Source organism: Panthera leo, chromosome A1 (assembly GCF_018350215.1).
Source record: "Panthera leo isolate Ple1 chromosome A1, P.leo_Ple1_pat1.1, whole genome shotgun sequence".
NCBI classification, from domain to species: domain Eukaryota; kingdom Metazoa; phylum Chordata; class Mammalia; order Carnivora; family Felidae; genus Panthera; species Panthera leo.
The window spans coordinates 97,114,503-97,129,606 of record NC_056679.1 but is presented as its reverse complement, the minus strand read 5'-3'; the positions used below and the strand labels follow the sequence as shown (position 1 = coordinate 97,129,606).

The 15,104-nt window shown below is 41.7% G+C and overlaps 1 protein-coding gene across 1 annotated transcript in view; it reads left to right on the top strand.

Annotated features, from left to right (window-relative positions):
• DTWD2 (DTW domain containing 2) overlaps window positions 1–15,104 on the top strand; it is a 379,651-nt gene that overhangs the window by 333,929 nt on the left and 30,618 nt on the right. Inside the window, exons 2-3 of the transcript XR_006200975.1 lie at window positions 8,297–8,377; window positions 12,572–12,666. The gene's annotated coding sequence lies outside the window, so the exon portion shown is untranslated. The remainder of the gene's footprint in view (window positions 1–8,296; window positions 8,378–12,571; window positions 12,667–15,104) is intronic.

Genomic DNA, 15,104 nt, shown 5'->3' with positions numbered 1-15,104 from the left:
GGCCATATATCATTCTTTCTCATTGCCAAGTAGTATTCCATTGTATATATAAACCACAACTTCTTTATACATTCATCAGTTGATGGACGTTTAGTCTCTTTCCATAATTTAGCTATTGTTGAAAGTGCTGCTATAAACATTGAGGTACAAAGTGCCCCTATGCATCAGCACTCCTGTTTCCCTTGGGTAAATTCCTAGCAGTGCTATTGCTGGGTCATAGGGTATATCTATTTTTAATTTTTTGAGGAACCTCCACACTGTTTTCCAGAGTGGCTGCACCAGTTTGCATTCCCACCAACCGTGCAAGAGGGTTCCTGTTTCTCCACATCCTCTCCAGCATCTACAGTCTCCTGATTTGTTCATTTTAGCCACTCTGACTGGTGTGAGGTGACATCTCAGTGTGGTTTTGATTTCTATTTCCCTGATGAGGGGTGACATTAAGCATCTTTTCATGTGCCTGTTGGCCATCTGGATGTCTTCTTTAGAGAATTGTCTATTCATGTCTTCTGCCCATTTCTTCACTGGATTATTTGTTTTTTGGGTGTGGAGTTTGGTGAGTTCTTCATACATTTTAGATACCAGCCCTTTGTCCCATATGTCATTTGCAAATATCTTTTCCCATTCCATCCGTTGCCTTTTAGTTTTGTTGATTGTTTCCTTTGCAGTGCAGAAGCTTTTTTTTTTTTTTTAATGTTTATTTATTTTTGAGACAGAGAGAGACAGAGCATGAACAGGGGAGGGTCAGAGAGAGAGGGAGACACAGAATCTGAAACAGGCTCCAGGCTCTGAGCAGTCAGCACAGAGCCCGATGCGAGGCTCGAGCTCACGGACTGCGAGATCATGACCTGAGCCGAAGTTGGCCGCTTAACCGACTGAGCCACCCAGGCGCCCCTGCAGTGCAGAAGCTTTTTATCTTCATGAGGTCCCAATAGTTCATTTTTTGCTTTTAATTCCCTTGCCTTTGGAGATGTGTCAAGTAAGAGATTGCTGTGGCTGAGGTCAGAGAGGTTTTTTCCTGCTTTCTCCTCTAGGGTTTTGATGGTTTCCTGTCTCACATTCAGGTCCTTCATCCGTTTTGAGTTTACTTGTGTGAATGGTGTAAGAAAGTAGTCTAGTTTCATTCCTCTGCATGTTGCTGTCCAGTTCTCCCAGCACCATTTGTTAAAGATACTGTCTTTTTTCCATTGGATATTCTTCCCTTTGTCAAATATTAGTTGCCCATACATTTGTGGGTCCAATTCTGGGGTCTCTATTCTATTCCATTGGTCTATATGTCTGTTTTTGTGCCAATATCATACTGTCTTGATGATTACAGCTTTGTAGTAGAGGCTAAAGTCTGGGATTGTGATACCTCCCACTTTGGTCTTCTTCTTCAATATTACTTTGGCTATTTGGAGTCTTTTGTGGTTCCATACAAATTTTAGGATTGCTTGTTCTAGCTTTGAGAAGAATGCTGGTGCAATTTTGATTGGGATTGCATTTAATGTGTAGATTACTTTGGGTAGTATTGACATTTTAACAATATTTATTCTTCCAGTCCATGAGCATGGAATGTTTTTCCATTTCTTTGTATCTTCTTTAATTTCCTTTGTAAGCTTTCTATAGTTTTTGGCATACAGATCTTTTACATCTTTGGTTAGGTTTATTCCTAGGTATTTTATGATTCTGGTGCAATTGTGAATGGGATCAGTTTCTTTATTTGTCTTTCTGTTGCTTCATTATTAGTGTATAAGAATGCAACTGATTTCTGTACATTGATTTGTATCCTGTAACTTTGCTAAATTCATGTATCAGTTCTAGCAGACTTTTGGTGGAATCTGTCAGGTTTTCCATGTATAATATCATGTCATCTGCAAAAAGTGAAAGCTTCACTTCATCTCTGCCAATTTTGATGACTTTGATTTCCTTTTTTTGTCTGATTGCTGATGCTAGAACTTCCAACACTATGTTAAACAACAGCGGTGAGAGTGGACATCCCTGTCGTGTTCCTGATCTCAGGGGGAAGCTCTCAGTTTTTCCCCATTGAGGATGATATTAGCTGTGGGCTTTTCATAAATGGCTTTTATGATGTTTAAGTATGTTCCTTCTATCCTGACTTTCTCTAGGGTTTTTATTAAGAAACGATGCTGAATTTTGTCGAATGCTTTTTCTGCATTGATTGACAGGATCATATGGTTCTTATCTTTTCTTTTATTAATGTGATGTATCACATTGGTTGATTTGCAAATATTGAACCAGCCCTGCAGCCCAGGAATGAATCCCACTTGATCATGGTGAATAATTCTTTTTACACGCTGTTGCATTCAATTTGCTAGTATCTTGTTGACAATTTTTGCATCCATATTCATTAGGGATATTGGCCTGTAGTTCTCTTTTTTGGATGGGTCTCTGTCTGGTTTAGAAATCAAAGTAATGCTGGCTTCATAGAATGAGTCTTAAAGTTTTCCTTCCCTTTCTTTTTTTTTGGAACAGCTTGAGATGGATAGGTATTATCTCTGCTTTAAATGTCTGGTAGAATTCCCCAGGGAAGCCATCTGGTCTTGGACTCTTATTTGTTGGGAGATTTTTGATAACTGATTCAATTTCTTCGCTGGTTATGGGTCTGTTCAAATTTTCTATTTCTTCCTGTTTGAGTTTGGGAACTGTGTGGGTGCTTAGGAATTTGTCCATTTCTTCCAGGTTGTCCAGTTTATTGGCATATAATTTTTCATAGCATTCCCTGATAATTGCTTGTATTTCTGAGGGATTAGTTGTAATAATTCCATTTTCATTCATGATTTCATCTATTTGGGTAATCTCCCTTTTCTTTTTGAGAAACCTGGCTAGAGGTTTGTCAATTTTGTTTATTTTTTTTCAAAAAACCAACTTTTGCTTTCATTGATATGCTCTATAGTTTTTTTTAGATTCTATATTGTTTTTTTCTGCTCTGATCTTTATTATTTTTCTTCTTCTGCTGGGTTTGGGGTGTCTTTGCTGTTCTGCTTCTGTTTCCTTTAGGTGTGCTGTTAGATTTCGTATTTGGGATTTTTCTTGTTTTTTGAGATAGGCCTGGATTGCAATGTATTTTCCTCTAAGGACTGCCTTCGCTGCATCCCAAAGCATTTGGATTGTTGTATTTTCATTTTCTTTTGTTTCCATATATTTTTAAATTTCTTCTCTAATTGCCTGGTTGATCCATTCATTCTTTAGTAGGGTGTTCTTTAATGTCCATGCTTTTGGAAGTTTTCCAGACTTTTTCCTGTGGTTGATTTCAAGTTTCATAGCATTGTGGTCTGAAAGTGTGCATGGTATGATCTCAATTCTTCTATGCTTATGAAGGGCTGTTTTGTGACCCAGAATGTGATCTATCTTGGAGAATGTTCCATGTGTACTCGAGAAGAAAGCATATTCTGTTGCTTTGGGAGGCAGAGTTCTAAATATATCTGTCAAGTCCATCTGATCCAATGTATCAGTCAGGGCCCTTGTTTCTTTATTGATTCTGTGTCTAGATGATCTATCCATTATTGTAAGTGGGGTATTAACGTCCACTGCAATTACCACTTTCTTATCAATAAGGTTGCTTATGATTGTGATTAACTGTTTTATATATTTGGGGGCTTTCTTATTCGGAGCATAGACATTTATAATTGTTAGCTCTTCCTGATGGATAGACCCTGTAATTATATAATGCCCTTCTTCATCTCTTGTTACAACCTTTAATTTAAACTCTAGTTTGTCTGTTATAAGTATGGCTACTCCAGCTTTCTTTTGACTTCCAGTAGCATGATAGATAGTTCTCCATCCCCTCGTTTTCAATCTGAAGATGTCCTCTGGTCTAAAATGCGTCTCTTGTAGACAGCAGATAGATGGGTCTTGTTTTTTTTTTTGTTTTTGTTTTTTTTTTTAATCAATTCTGGTACCCTTTGTCTTTTGGTTGGAGCATTTAGTCCATTTACATTCAGTGTTATTATAGAAAGATATGGGTTTAGAATCGTTGTGATGTCTGTACGTTTCATGCTTGGAGAGATGTCTCTGGTACTTTGTGGTCCTTGCAACATTTCACTCATAGAATCCCCCTTAGGATCTCCTGTAGGGCTGGTGTAATGCCTGAAGTTCCAAAACCTCCCACAAAAGACCACCAGAGTCGTAAGTCAAAGCCAAGTGGCAAGGGTTGTTTATTGCAGGTTCGAACCTGGTCCTCTGCGCACTCGTCGCCGGTGACACAAGAGGCCACGAATAGGGTTGGTATAGCGTTTTTATAGACAGAGACAAATAGCACAGGGGAGGTTTTTTACTTGTGGTGGGAGGAAGAAAGGGGGAAGGGAGTAGGTGAGGAATGTGCTAAGCAGGCAGGTTTACAGAAGCGAGAAATGCCGGTTAGTTTGTATACAATCACTCATTCCATTACATATCAGACTACATTTAGGAAGTTTTACAGCCCATTCTACAGCAGGTTACAATCAGGAAAGGTCTCACAATGCTCATAGCAAACAGCAAGCAAAACAGACTTCTCAGCAATTGTATTTCTTATCAAAGATCCATAATAAGCAGAAAAGAGAACCTAGCTTTAAACTAAGGCAGGGCTGTCATTTGGATTCAAAGCTGTTCCTTTCACTGGTTTAGCAGTGATGAATTCCTTCAGTTTTTGTTTGCTTGGGAAAACCTTTATCTCTCCTTCTATTCTGAATGACAGACTTGCTGGATAAAGGGTTCTTGGCTGCATATTTTTTTCTGTTCATCACATTGAAGATTTCCTGCCATTTCTTTCTGGCCTGCCAAGTTTCAGTAGATAGGTCTGCTACTACCCTTATGTGTCTACCTTTGTAAGTTAGGGCCTGTTTATCCCTAGCTGCTTTCAGAATTCTCTCTTTATCTTTGTATCACAATTTCACTATGGTATATCTTGCAGAGGATTGATTCAAGTTACATCTGAAGGGAGTTCTCTATGCCTCTTGGATTCCAATGTCTGTTTCCATCCCCAGATCAGGGAAGTTCTCAGCTATGATTTGTTCAAGTACACCTTCATCCCCTTTCTCTCTCTCTTCTTCTTCTGGAATTCCTATGATATGGATATTGTTCCGTTTGATTGCATCACTTAGTTCTCTAATTCTCCCCTCATACTCCTGGATTTTTTTATCTCTCTTTTTCTTAGCTTCCTCTTTTTCCATAATTTTATCTTTTAATTCACTTATTCTCTCCTCTGCCTCTTCAATTCGTCCTATGGCAACCTCCATTTTATTTTGCAGCTCATTTATAGCATTTTTTAGCTCCTCCTGTTTCTTAGTCCCTTGATCTCTGTAGCAGTAGATTCTCTGCTGTCCTCTATGCTTTTTTCAAGCCCAGAGATTAATTTTATGACTCTCATTCTAAATTCTTGTTCTGTTATACTGCTTAAATCAGTTTTGATCAATTCGTTATTTGTCACTACTTCCTGGAGTTTCTTTTGAGGAGAATTCTTCCGTTTTGTCATTTTGGGTAGTCCCTGTGGTAGCTCCAAACTGCAGGGCCCTTCCCCTGTACTGTCCGGAGAAACATGTGTTGGTGCACGGAGCCACCGTCAGACCCAATGTCTGCCCCCAGCACACCACTGGGGCCATAGTCAGACTGGTGTATACCTTATCTTCCCCTCTCCCAGGGGCAGGAGTCACTATGGAGTGGTGTGGACCCTGTATGGGCTGCTTGCACACTGCCAGTCTTGTGGTACTGCTTTGATGGGATCTGGCCAAGGGCGTATTAGCTGGGGTGGATCCGCAAGGTGCACAGGGGCAGGAGTGGCAGGCTTAGCTAGCTTTGCCGTATGCCTTTTTTTAAAAGAAATTTTAAAAATGTTTATTAATTTTTGAGAAAGCACAGGTGGGGGGAGGGGTGGAGAGAAGGGGGACAGAACATCCAAATCAGGCTCCATGCTCACAGCAGCAAGCCCGATGTGGGCTTGAACTCATGAACTGTTAGATAATGACCGAGCTGAAGTCAGATGCTCAAACAACTGAGCCACCCAGGCATCTTCTATGGTATCTTTTAAAACGTAACTATTATCATTTCCCTTTCTAGTGTCCTCCCTCCAGATGATCTTACCTTTGCCATCAAATGGCCTGAGTTGTCTCAAACACATGAGTGAACTTTGAGTAGCTGCCACTTTCTACCTCACCAAGTAGTTACCACCTAAATGCTCCTCTTCATGAGAGAATAAAAAGCAAAAGCAAAAACAAAAACAGAAACACAAAAAACCAAAACCTACCACAGCCTTATCCCCTTGGCCATACTTGTTTGTCTCTGTAGGAACGTGGCGGAAGGGGACTGCTGTGGTAAAGCTAGATGCCTGGCTGGTAGCGCAGCTTAACAGCATGCTGGGTGAAGTTAATTAACCCATCCAGATAAGAGACAGAAGCAAGAAGCACATTTCAGAGCGCCAGACAGTCTTGAGCATCAGGATAATTTTGGAGGGAGTAAGATATTTTGAAGTTATGCAGGGATCTCTATTAAAGTGATAACAGCTGGTACCAGCTTGACGAATCAAGGAATTTTTATAAGAAAGACAAACTTCACACTTCCTGTGAAACACAGCCAGACTAATATTATCAGGGATCACGGCAAAAGCACTTGCTACTGTCAAGTCAACACACGGTCTCATTGACCTTTTAGAAAAGGATGAAAATAGGTTTAGCAAAAGCCAGCAAACTATGTTGAAAGGCCGGAGGTGAATGGTGGGAGGTCTGAGCAATTTTACTAAACCAGCCAATTGACAATAATGGGTAAACGGTCTTCTCCTTTGAGAACCTGGGGATAGATGTGGCCGCCCATTGGTAAGCCTGCGCGTTGCTTGCAGGGCACTTTACTGACTGTCTTTGCCTTTTTTGGAAGGCATTTCTTTCATGAATCTGAACCTCGTGACTGATAAGTGTTCTTTGGCCTTGACAAGAAAGGCTCAGCTTTGCTTCAGGATTTGTTTTCTGCCAAAGCCATGGCCTTGAAGCCCCGAGGTATCTGCCTCGAAGCCCAAGGCCATTATCCGGGCAGCACATTTCCATTTCCTTGAACATTATCTCTTAAAGGTGTAATGAACCTTTGTGAGGAGATCCCACCATAGTTGTTATCTTTCTAGGGGGCCGTAAGGAGTTTTGTCAGTATAAGTCTAATTTTGTTGCCTGTTGCTTGCCTTTTTCTGTGTCAGGAACACACACACACACACACACACACACACACAGCCGGCCTCTTATTGTACTTGAATACAATTCTTTCATTTCTTCTTCCCACCTTCAGCCAAAGGTAACAATTGAATTAGGTCCCGTGGTATGAAATCCATTTCTCATTTGTGAGCCCGAGCCCACTTCTTCTGCTGAGTGCAGAGCTCACAGAATTCCCTGAGTGACCCTCCTCAGGAGACTTGACTCCAAGGGCAATGGGGCCGTCCTCTCCAGAGGAACTGGGATGCCGATGGCCCCATCTTTCTCTGTGGCTCAGTAATGAGGCCCATTATTGACAGTGCCCTCTCCGCTCACTGACTCGCTTAGCATTTTTCTTTTCAATTTGGATCTTGGCCCGCACTGTGCCCCTCTCATGAAGCACGTGCCATTAGGATTTTAAAATAATGGGGAGAACGCTATGGCACCGCTTGCTGGTGATACGACTCTCAAACTGTCTACAGATTGCCGAGTCAGTGAAATGTTTTGACAGAGAGAAATATGTGTTGTCAACATTGCTTTCCCCGTGCTTGAGAAGGGAAATTGAAACTGTTCTTCAGCAGGGTTCAGATGTTGATGACTAGAATGATCTCCTCAAAACAAATGACTACAGACCATTTTGTTTTCCTTTATGCCTCATTCTTCTCTAATGAAATGCCCAATTAAAAGCAGGGCTCATGTGCTTTAAAAAAAAAAAGGCTTAGGAAGGATTCTGGGAAGCAGCTGTGACAGGAGCCATCCCTCATCATGGGAGAAAATCACAGTGCCATTGTGAAGAAACAGTCTGTGTTGTGACCTCCAGGGTCCTGTGTAGAGATTTTAAAGGAGACTCAGAATAAGTGTAACCTTTTAAAGACAGAAGATTGTGTGTGTGTGTGGGGTGGGGGGGGATAAGTGTAACCTTTTAAAGACAGAAGGTTGTGTACATATGTGTATGGCGGGGGGTGTGGAGAGATGAATTATTTGTGATACATCAAATGTCCAACACCGGCTAGAAATAGGGAAAAAAAATTCCCCGGTAGAGTGATATGTTTAGGACAACTTGTGAATTTATCTGTGGGATTAAGTGGAATATGGAACTGTGCAGCTGTGTGTTGTCTCCTCGCAAAATGAGTTTCTCTCTGTTTCCCTGGCAGGCGTGTTCTTGTTAAGAGCTTGTTCGGAGTGGGAACACGGGTAGCTCTGGGAGCCCTGCTGACCATTATCTTCCCATTCAGGTCTGTATTGCGGAAGCTGCTCTCTATTTTCTCATGTAGAGAACATTCTTGATAAGGGAAAATGTTGACAACTTTGCCTTCTTTTGAGAGTCAGTCAGGAAACATTTATTCTTGTCAATCTCCTTTTGTGTGCTGGGCAGGAGAAAGGAAAGGGGATATTGCTTTGGGGAATAACCTTGACTTTCAACAGGCATTTAACAACCAGTATTTTCTTGAGCACCTACCATGTGCAGGAGTATTTGCTAGTCCTTGCAGGTCATTAAAAGGTGAATGAAGCTAAATTCCTGTTCTTAATAGCTTAGCAGATTTTCCTTTAAAAATTAATTTCCTGGTGGCTCAGTAGGTTAAGCTTCTGACTCTTGGTTTTGGCTCAGGTCACGATCTCATGGCTTGTGGGTTTGAGCCCCATGTCAGGTTCTTGGCTGACAGTGCAGAGCCTGCTTGGATTCTCTCTCTCTCTCTCTCTCTCTCTCTCTCTCTCTCTCCCTCTCTGGCTTGTGTGCTCTCTCTCTCTCTCTCTCAAAATAAATAAACATTTTTAAAAAATCTATTACCTAATTGGAAAGGCTATAAAATGGATACAGATAAAATAATAAGGGAATTGGTATGGGTTGAACTTCCTGTGGCTCACTCTGAGGGTTCTGGAATCAGGCAGGCCTGAATTTGAACATTGACCCCACCACCTATCCCCCATGACGTGGGTTGGCACAGTGTATTTTAAGCTAAGTATCCATTTTTCTCCTTTGTTAAATGAGGATAATGATACCTACCTTACAGGGGAATGGGATGAGTAAATGAGGTACCAAGAATATAGCGTCTAGGGCTTTGCCTGGTACGGAGGAGTTTCCTGGAATGTCAGCTGTCTGCACTGTGATTTTATGCCACGCTCCACCCACTGTCAGTCATACTGATGCCCGACACAAATCTGCTCTGCACTTCACAAGTGGCCTACTGACATTATGATGACATCTCAACTGTGTCATAGCTCTGCAATGTAGAGAAATCCAACACAGATAAGCACGTTATAGTGAGGGTGGTTCTGTGAACACTAACTTTCCAAAGTTTATAAGGCTGAGTGCATCTTGTCCTCGTCAAACAATGATCACCCAGGGTGGGGTGCAGACTTATATCCTTCCACCAATATCCTGATGTTCCTCCCTGGAACCTCCAGCATTATACCCTTGTTTCCCCTTGGAAGTCAGGCATTCCAGGTGATTTGCTGTGGACAGTGACATGTGATCAGAAGTGACTTGTCTCACTTCCAGAGGAAGCTTTAGAAGTTTCCGTTCTCATGGCCAACATGAGTGAAAGCACAGGTTGCAATGGAGCTTGTGTCAATCTGGGCACATGAGATACTACGGTGAGCAGGATCCCTCTTATAATCCATGTGAAAAATGGAGCATGAGTGAGAAACCAGCTTTTGTTACCTTGCACCACTGAGACGGTGGGGTTGTTTGTTCATAGTCTGTCTGGATTGAGTAGATTGCACACAGATTCTAGTAATTCTGAATTTGCTCAAAACACTTCAGTGCTTCTCCTGGTAAAAATTGCTTTCAGGGGACAACCACAGTATCCATGTAAAGCCATATTTGCTCTCTGCCCTATGGCAGTGTCACCTGGCTTCATCCTCTATGTTATTCATTAGAGTTGACTAATTGTAGCCACTGAGAAGAAGAGATTGGACCCCACTGAGCAGTTGTCATGGATGGACCTTCAGAAGCAGTGGTGAACAAAGACTAGGGGTGGGAGTGTGGCTTATGGAGGCAGTTCACCCAGGGTGCTGGCCATAAGGCAATAAGAGGGGGTCTGTTATAGAACATTTAAAAACAATAGAACCCACCAAGATACAGTCTGTTTTTTGTTGTCACTGCAAATGTGCAATTCTAAGCAATGTTAGGGAAGAGTACTTCTCTATTCTACACTCCTATGTTCCTCCTTTGTTTTTTTTTTAATGTTTATTTGTTTATTTTGAGAGAGAGAGAGGGAGTACATGCACACATTCTTGCGAGGGTGAGTGGGGGAGGGGCAGAGAGAGAGAATCCCAAGCAGCCTCCATATTCAGCGTGGAGACAATGCGAGGCTTAAACCTGAGAACCCATGAAGATCATGACCTGAGCCAAAATCAAGAGTTGCACCCTCAACCAACTGAGCCACCCAGATACCCCTGCTTTCCCTCTCTGTTGTGTACCTGCTCAAAAGCAATTGCAAATAGGTTTCAAAACTTGTGAGCAACAGAAAAGTAATTGGAATGCACTGCCGTGAGTGTTTTGGAAGAGGTAATATTCTTTTGGGATATTGATTTAAAGAAAAAAAAAGAAGTCATTTCATGGGGCGCCTGGGGTGGCTCAGTCGGTTGGGCGTCTGACTTCAGCTCAGGTCATGCTCTCATGGTTCATGAGTTCGAGCCCCGCATCAGGCTCTGTGCTGACAGCTCGGAGCTGGGGCCTGCTTCAGATTCTGTGTCTCCCTCTCTCTCTGCCCCTCCCCCACTCACGCTCTGTCTCTCTCTATCAAAAAATGAATAAATGTTAAATTAAAAAAAAAAGAAGTCATTTCACTCTATAATGGCCCTTTGTTTATTCATTTGGATGTTGGTTTATGAATTTGTATCTAGTCTTATGTGCATTTGTCTAAATCCTGCTCTTTGGATTGTTACAATCTATAAGGGCAGGGCTGGGACTCGTTCATTCTTAGGTGTCCCTAAGGTCTGATCAGTGCTGAACACTTAACTGGACCCCCCATATATGAAGGATGACTCAAACTGTGTTAGCAGCAAACAGTATTTTCCTTTTGTTTTTTGTCCCTCATGCTTATGAGAATCAGGGGCAGGCTTTGAGGGAGGGATCTTGTTGTTGATGGGAGGGATCTTGATCTTGATGCAGACAAGCTCTAGGAGACTGCCCTTTGGAAAGTGATACACTCCGGCTTCCGGAGCTAACAAAGATGCAAGGCTGCTGCTTGCACACACACGAGACGCCACACATGCCCACCTATGAAGGAAAATCAGGAGCGGATGACTCCTCTGTGTCCATTACACACGCCCAGGATCGCTCTTGGTGAATATCACTGTTTGATGTTCTTCCTACATCCTGTTATTTTCATGCAGTGAGCATCAAGAAGGATGTGGAAAAAGAAAGAAAAATGTTGATTTATCTCAGGAGCCACACTATTTCGAAGTGTGAATCTTTAGTGCAGGTAGGATCATACAGGAGCCAAGAAGGGAAGTAGGCTGGAGAGAAGTTTGGATGTTGGCTGGTTAACTCCAGGCTTCAGTTTTGGAAAGGGTGAATGAATACTGGTAAAGACGGTGATTAGGACCAGCCCACAGTAATCAGTAATTGTGGGCTGTTCCTGGATACCAGGTCATAGTGAGCTTGGCCTTGGGAAGAAAGATTACTCTCCTGAACTTTCACTGTTTTATGGAGAAGTTACAATCATGTAAGTGAGGGTTTGGGGAAGCTTGGGTATGAGAAGGAGTCTTTTTACCATTTTGCATGCCCACCTTAATGTTTTCTGGGTGAAAGTCTAATATTGAACAGAATATGTGTAGCCACTGGCAGGAGTCTATGCCATCTTCCATGGGACCTTTCAGATGGAGAGTGGCCTTGGGCAGACCATCTTGTGAACTGGAGCAGGTCTCCAGGATTGGGTGGATATCATCTGGAAGTTTCAGATGTGGCCCCGATTCTGGGATAATGAAATGAGGAAAAGGCAGACAACTCAGGGATTTTCATTTCTGATTTTTCCAGAAAAGTGTAGGGTCATTTTGAGCTCCTGGGATAAGAGGGTAGAGGATGAAGAGGCTGGAAAATATGCATATTTCTCTATTGCAGAGGCTCTGTTCATTGGGGTTTGCCAGTAAGAATATAGGTGATTGACATGTAAGTACTTCTGTACTTGAAGGCTTGACATGAGATCGAAATGAAAGAGGTGTCCAGATGTTTGGCTTTGTGGCTGCTCCCTGAGAAAAATTCCTAGACTTTTTTTTTCACTATCCTTTCTGGAAAGAACAACTGAGTGGGCAACCCAGAACTGACACTCAGTGAATCAGGTATGCCTGGCTGAATGTCTGAGTTTTAAAAAATAATTCTTGCCTTAGGAGATGTTGTGTGTCTATTTTTCTTGGATGTCTGATGACATGCTTTGATGCATAAGTGAATTCAAGAACTGTTATTACCACCATTTTCTTTACAGGAAGGCCTTGGGTAAATTGCAACATGATCTCCAGTGTCCACTTCCCATTTGTTATTCAGACAATAAAACGGATATAACTCCATGCATGACCTTGGGTAAGTCACTTACCAAGTTTAAGCCTGTCATCTATGAAATGTCAGCGGTAGACTCAGTGACTTCTCAGGTTCCCGCTAACACTAGAAGCCTGTGACCTGTTGGCAGGCAGGGAGACAGCAGTCCCAGGCAAAGGTGTATGTGCAACCCTCACATTGTTCCCTTTCTGTAACTTAAAATTTCCTTGGTGACTCAGTGATACTATTTCACAGAGGCTGCCCTTCAGATGGTGTTTTCTCTTTTAGCTCTAAAGCAAGATTTTAGACTTTGCAAGAAATATTCTGGGTAAAATGAAACAATTAAAAACTTGATCAAAACATTCGTTGTAGCTCTGCACATAATTTCACAAAACCGCTCCCCTTTGTCTCTTCTTTGTTAAAGGATTTAGGCAGCTTGCTCCTCTGGCATTCATCAAATATCTTTTTTCTCTCTAGTTCAAAATGAGCTCTGTTTCCTTTTTCCTGGCTAGATGAAAGTCTGTGTACCCTGGCCTTCCTGATACCACCCCAACTATGGTGGAACCACGGTTCCTGAAGCTCCAGATTGTCAATTTCAAAGGCTAGTTCGGAGACGGGGGGTGAAAACCGAGCGTCAGTTGTCCTCTTCAGATCTCTCCAAAACACACTGTCTCTGTATTATTTCAGAAGACCCATTGAAAAGTAGACTGTTTCCTTCCCTGACTTGGCACCAAATCAAGAGGTGGCATATAATGTATTGTTGTGTTTATTATGCATCATTTTGCTGCTGACACCGGGGCCATCAAATATTGGGAAATTTACAGCCAGGGAGGTCCAGCCATCATGCCTGAAGTGAAGGACAAAGTATTCTGCTATTTATCTCCAGCTCTGGCCCTTTATGGTCAGACAGTGAGCAATATACTTATCAAAGTCAACATAACCTTCACTTTAGAAAACACACTTGTCTTTAATTGCCAGAATAAGAATGCTTAAACAGCTTCTGTCTTAATAATAGGGGAGAGGCAGAGTTGATGTAAGTTTTGAGTATTTTGTTATTTGCCAGTAGTGGTGTGCTCAATTAAGTTTTATTCACAAATGATGATTATATATTATGCTGGAGAAGTGGAAAAACTTGTGGAGTTAAAAATGTTCATACTGTCTAAATATATGTCATACTTGTGATTATAAACTTATATTTTATATTTTTAGCTGGATTATATGTATCATAAAATTATAATTACATAATTATGGTATGTACATACATACTTATGACATACATATTTATGTTATGCAGGGTTTTTTTGTTGTTTTGTTTTGTTTTGTTCTGTTTTTAGTCAAAGCTGAGGCCAGTAGTTCTACTGCTGTGCCCTGGCCCATAGCAATTAGGAGCCCAGATACTAGAGACAGAAGAATATGAGTTTAATAGTACCTCCTATATGGAGGTGTTTTAAAGATCAAATGAGATTGTGCATGTGGGAGAATGCTTAGCACACCTGGTACATTAGAAGAACTTGAAGAATATTAGCCATGATTAGTACTGCCCCCTTCTTATTATTGTAAAAAAGTATTCTACAGAAAATATATATTGCCAAGTGCTTTATGTAGTAGAAGAGGCAGGGGGCACACCTGGGTGGCTCAGTCAGTTAAGCACCTGACTCTTTGTTTTGGCTCAGGTCATGATCTCGTGGTTTGTAGGATCAGCCCCGTGTTGGGCTCTGTGCTGACAGTGCACAGCCTGCTTGGACTCTCTCTCTCTCTCTCTCTCTCTCTCTCTCTCTCTGCCCCTCCCCTGCTCACACGCACACATGTGAGATCTCTCTCTCTCTTTCAAAATAAATAAACAATTAAAAAAAAAGGAGAGGCAGGAAGAAAATGTTATTCTGACTTCACAAAATATGTATACATATGTGTGTGTGTATGTATGTATGTATGTTATGGCACTCGATGGTCCTTGAGAGGCATATAATTCCAGAAAGTTCACTGAGATGACTCAGAAAACCCAGCAGAGCATTGAAAATAATTCTTGGTCGGTAAAGCATTTGTGCTGACCTCAAGTCTTACCTGTTCTCTTAAAAAGGTATTACTCTTTAGAGTTGGTTTGATCTGTATAGTGGATGTCTGAGCATGGAAAGGTGGTGATGTTTCTTTGGAAATAGGCAGATTCTGGAATGTGGTAGTAAGCCTTGTGCCAGATGAAAATCACAGAACACAATTAGAAGATGAACTCCAATGCTGGGAAAGACCAGGAGAATCTGTGGAATGTGGTGTCTCTTCCTAGCTGAGACCGGGAGGTCATACTAATTGACAAACAGTCTCTGAACATCAAGTCAGAGTGACAGCATTTGCTTCCTTGGGTTGTCAGAATTCCCATGTGATGATGGTAGTTGAGTTGTCGGATGGCAAATTGGAGGAATAAGCTTGGAGATATCAGGAAAGAAAATGACTATTGTAATTACAGACAGTTGGCCTGAGAGTTTTTTGTT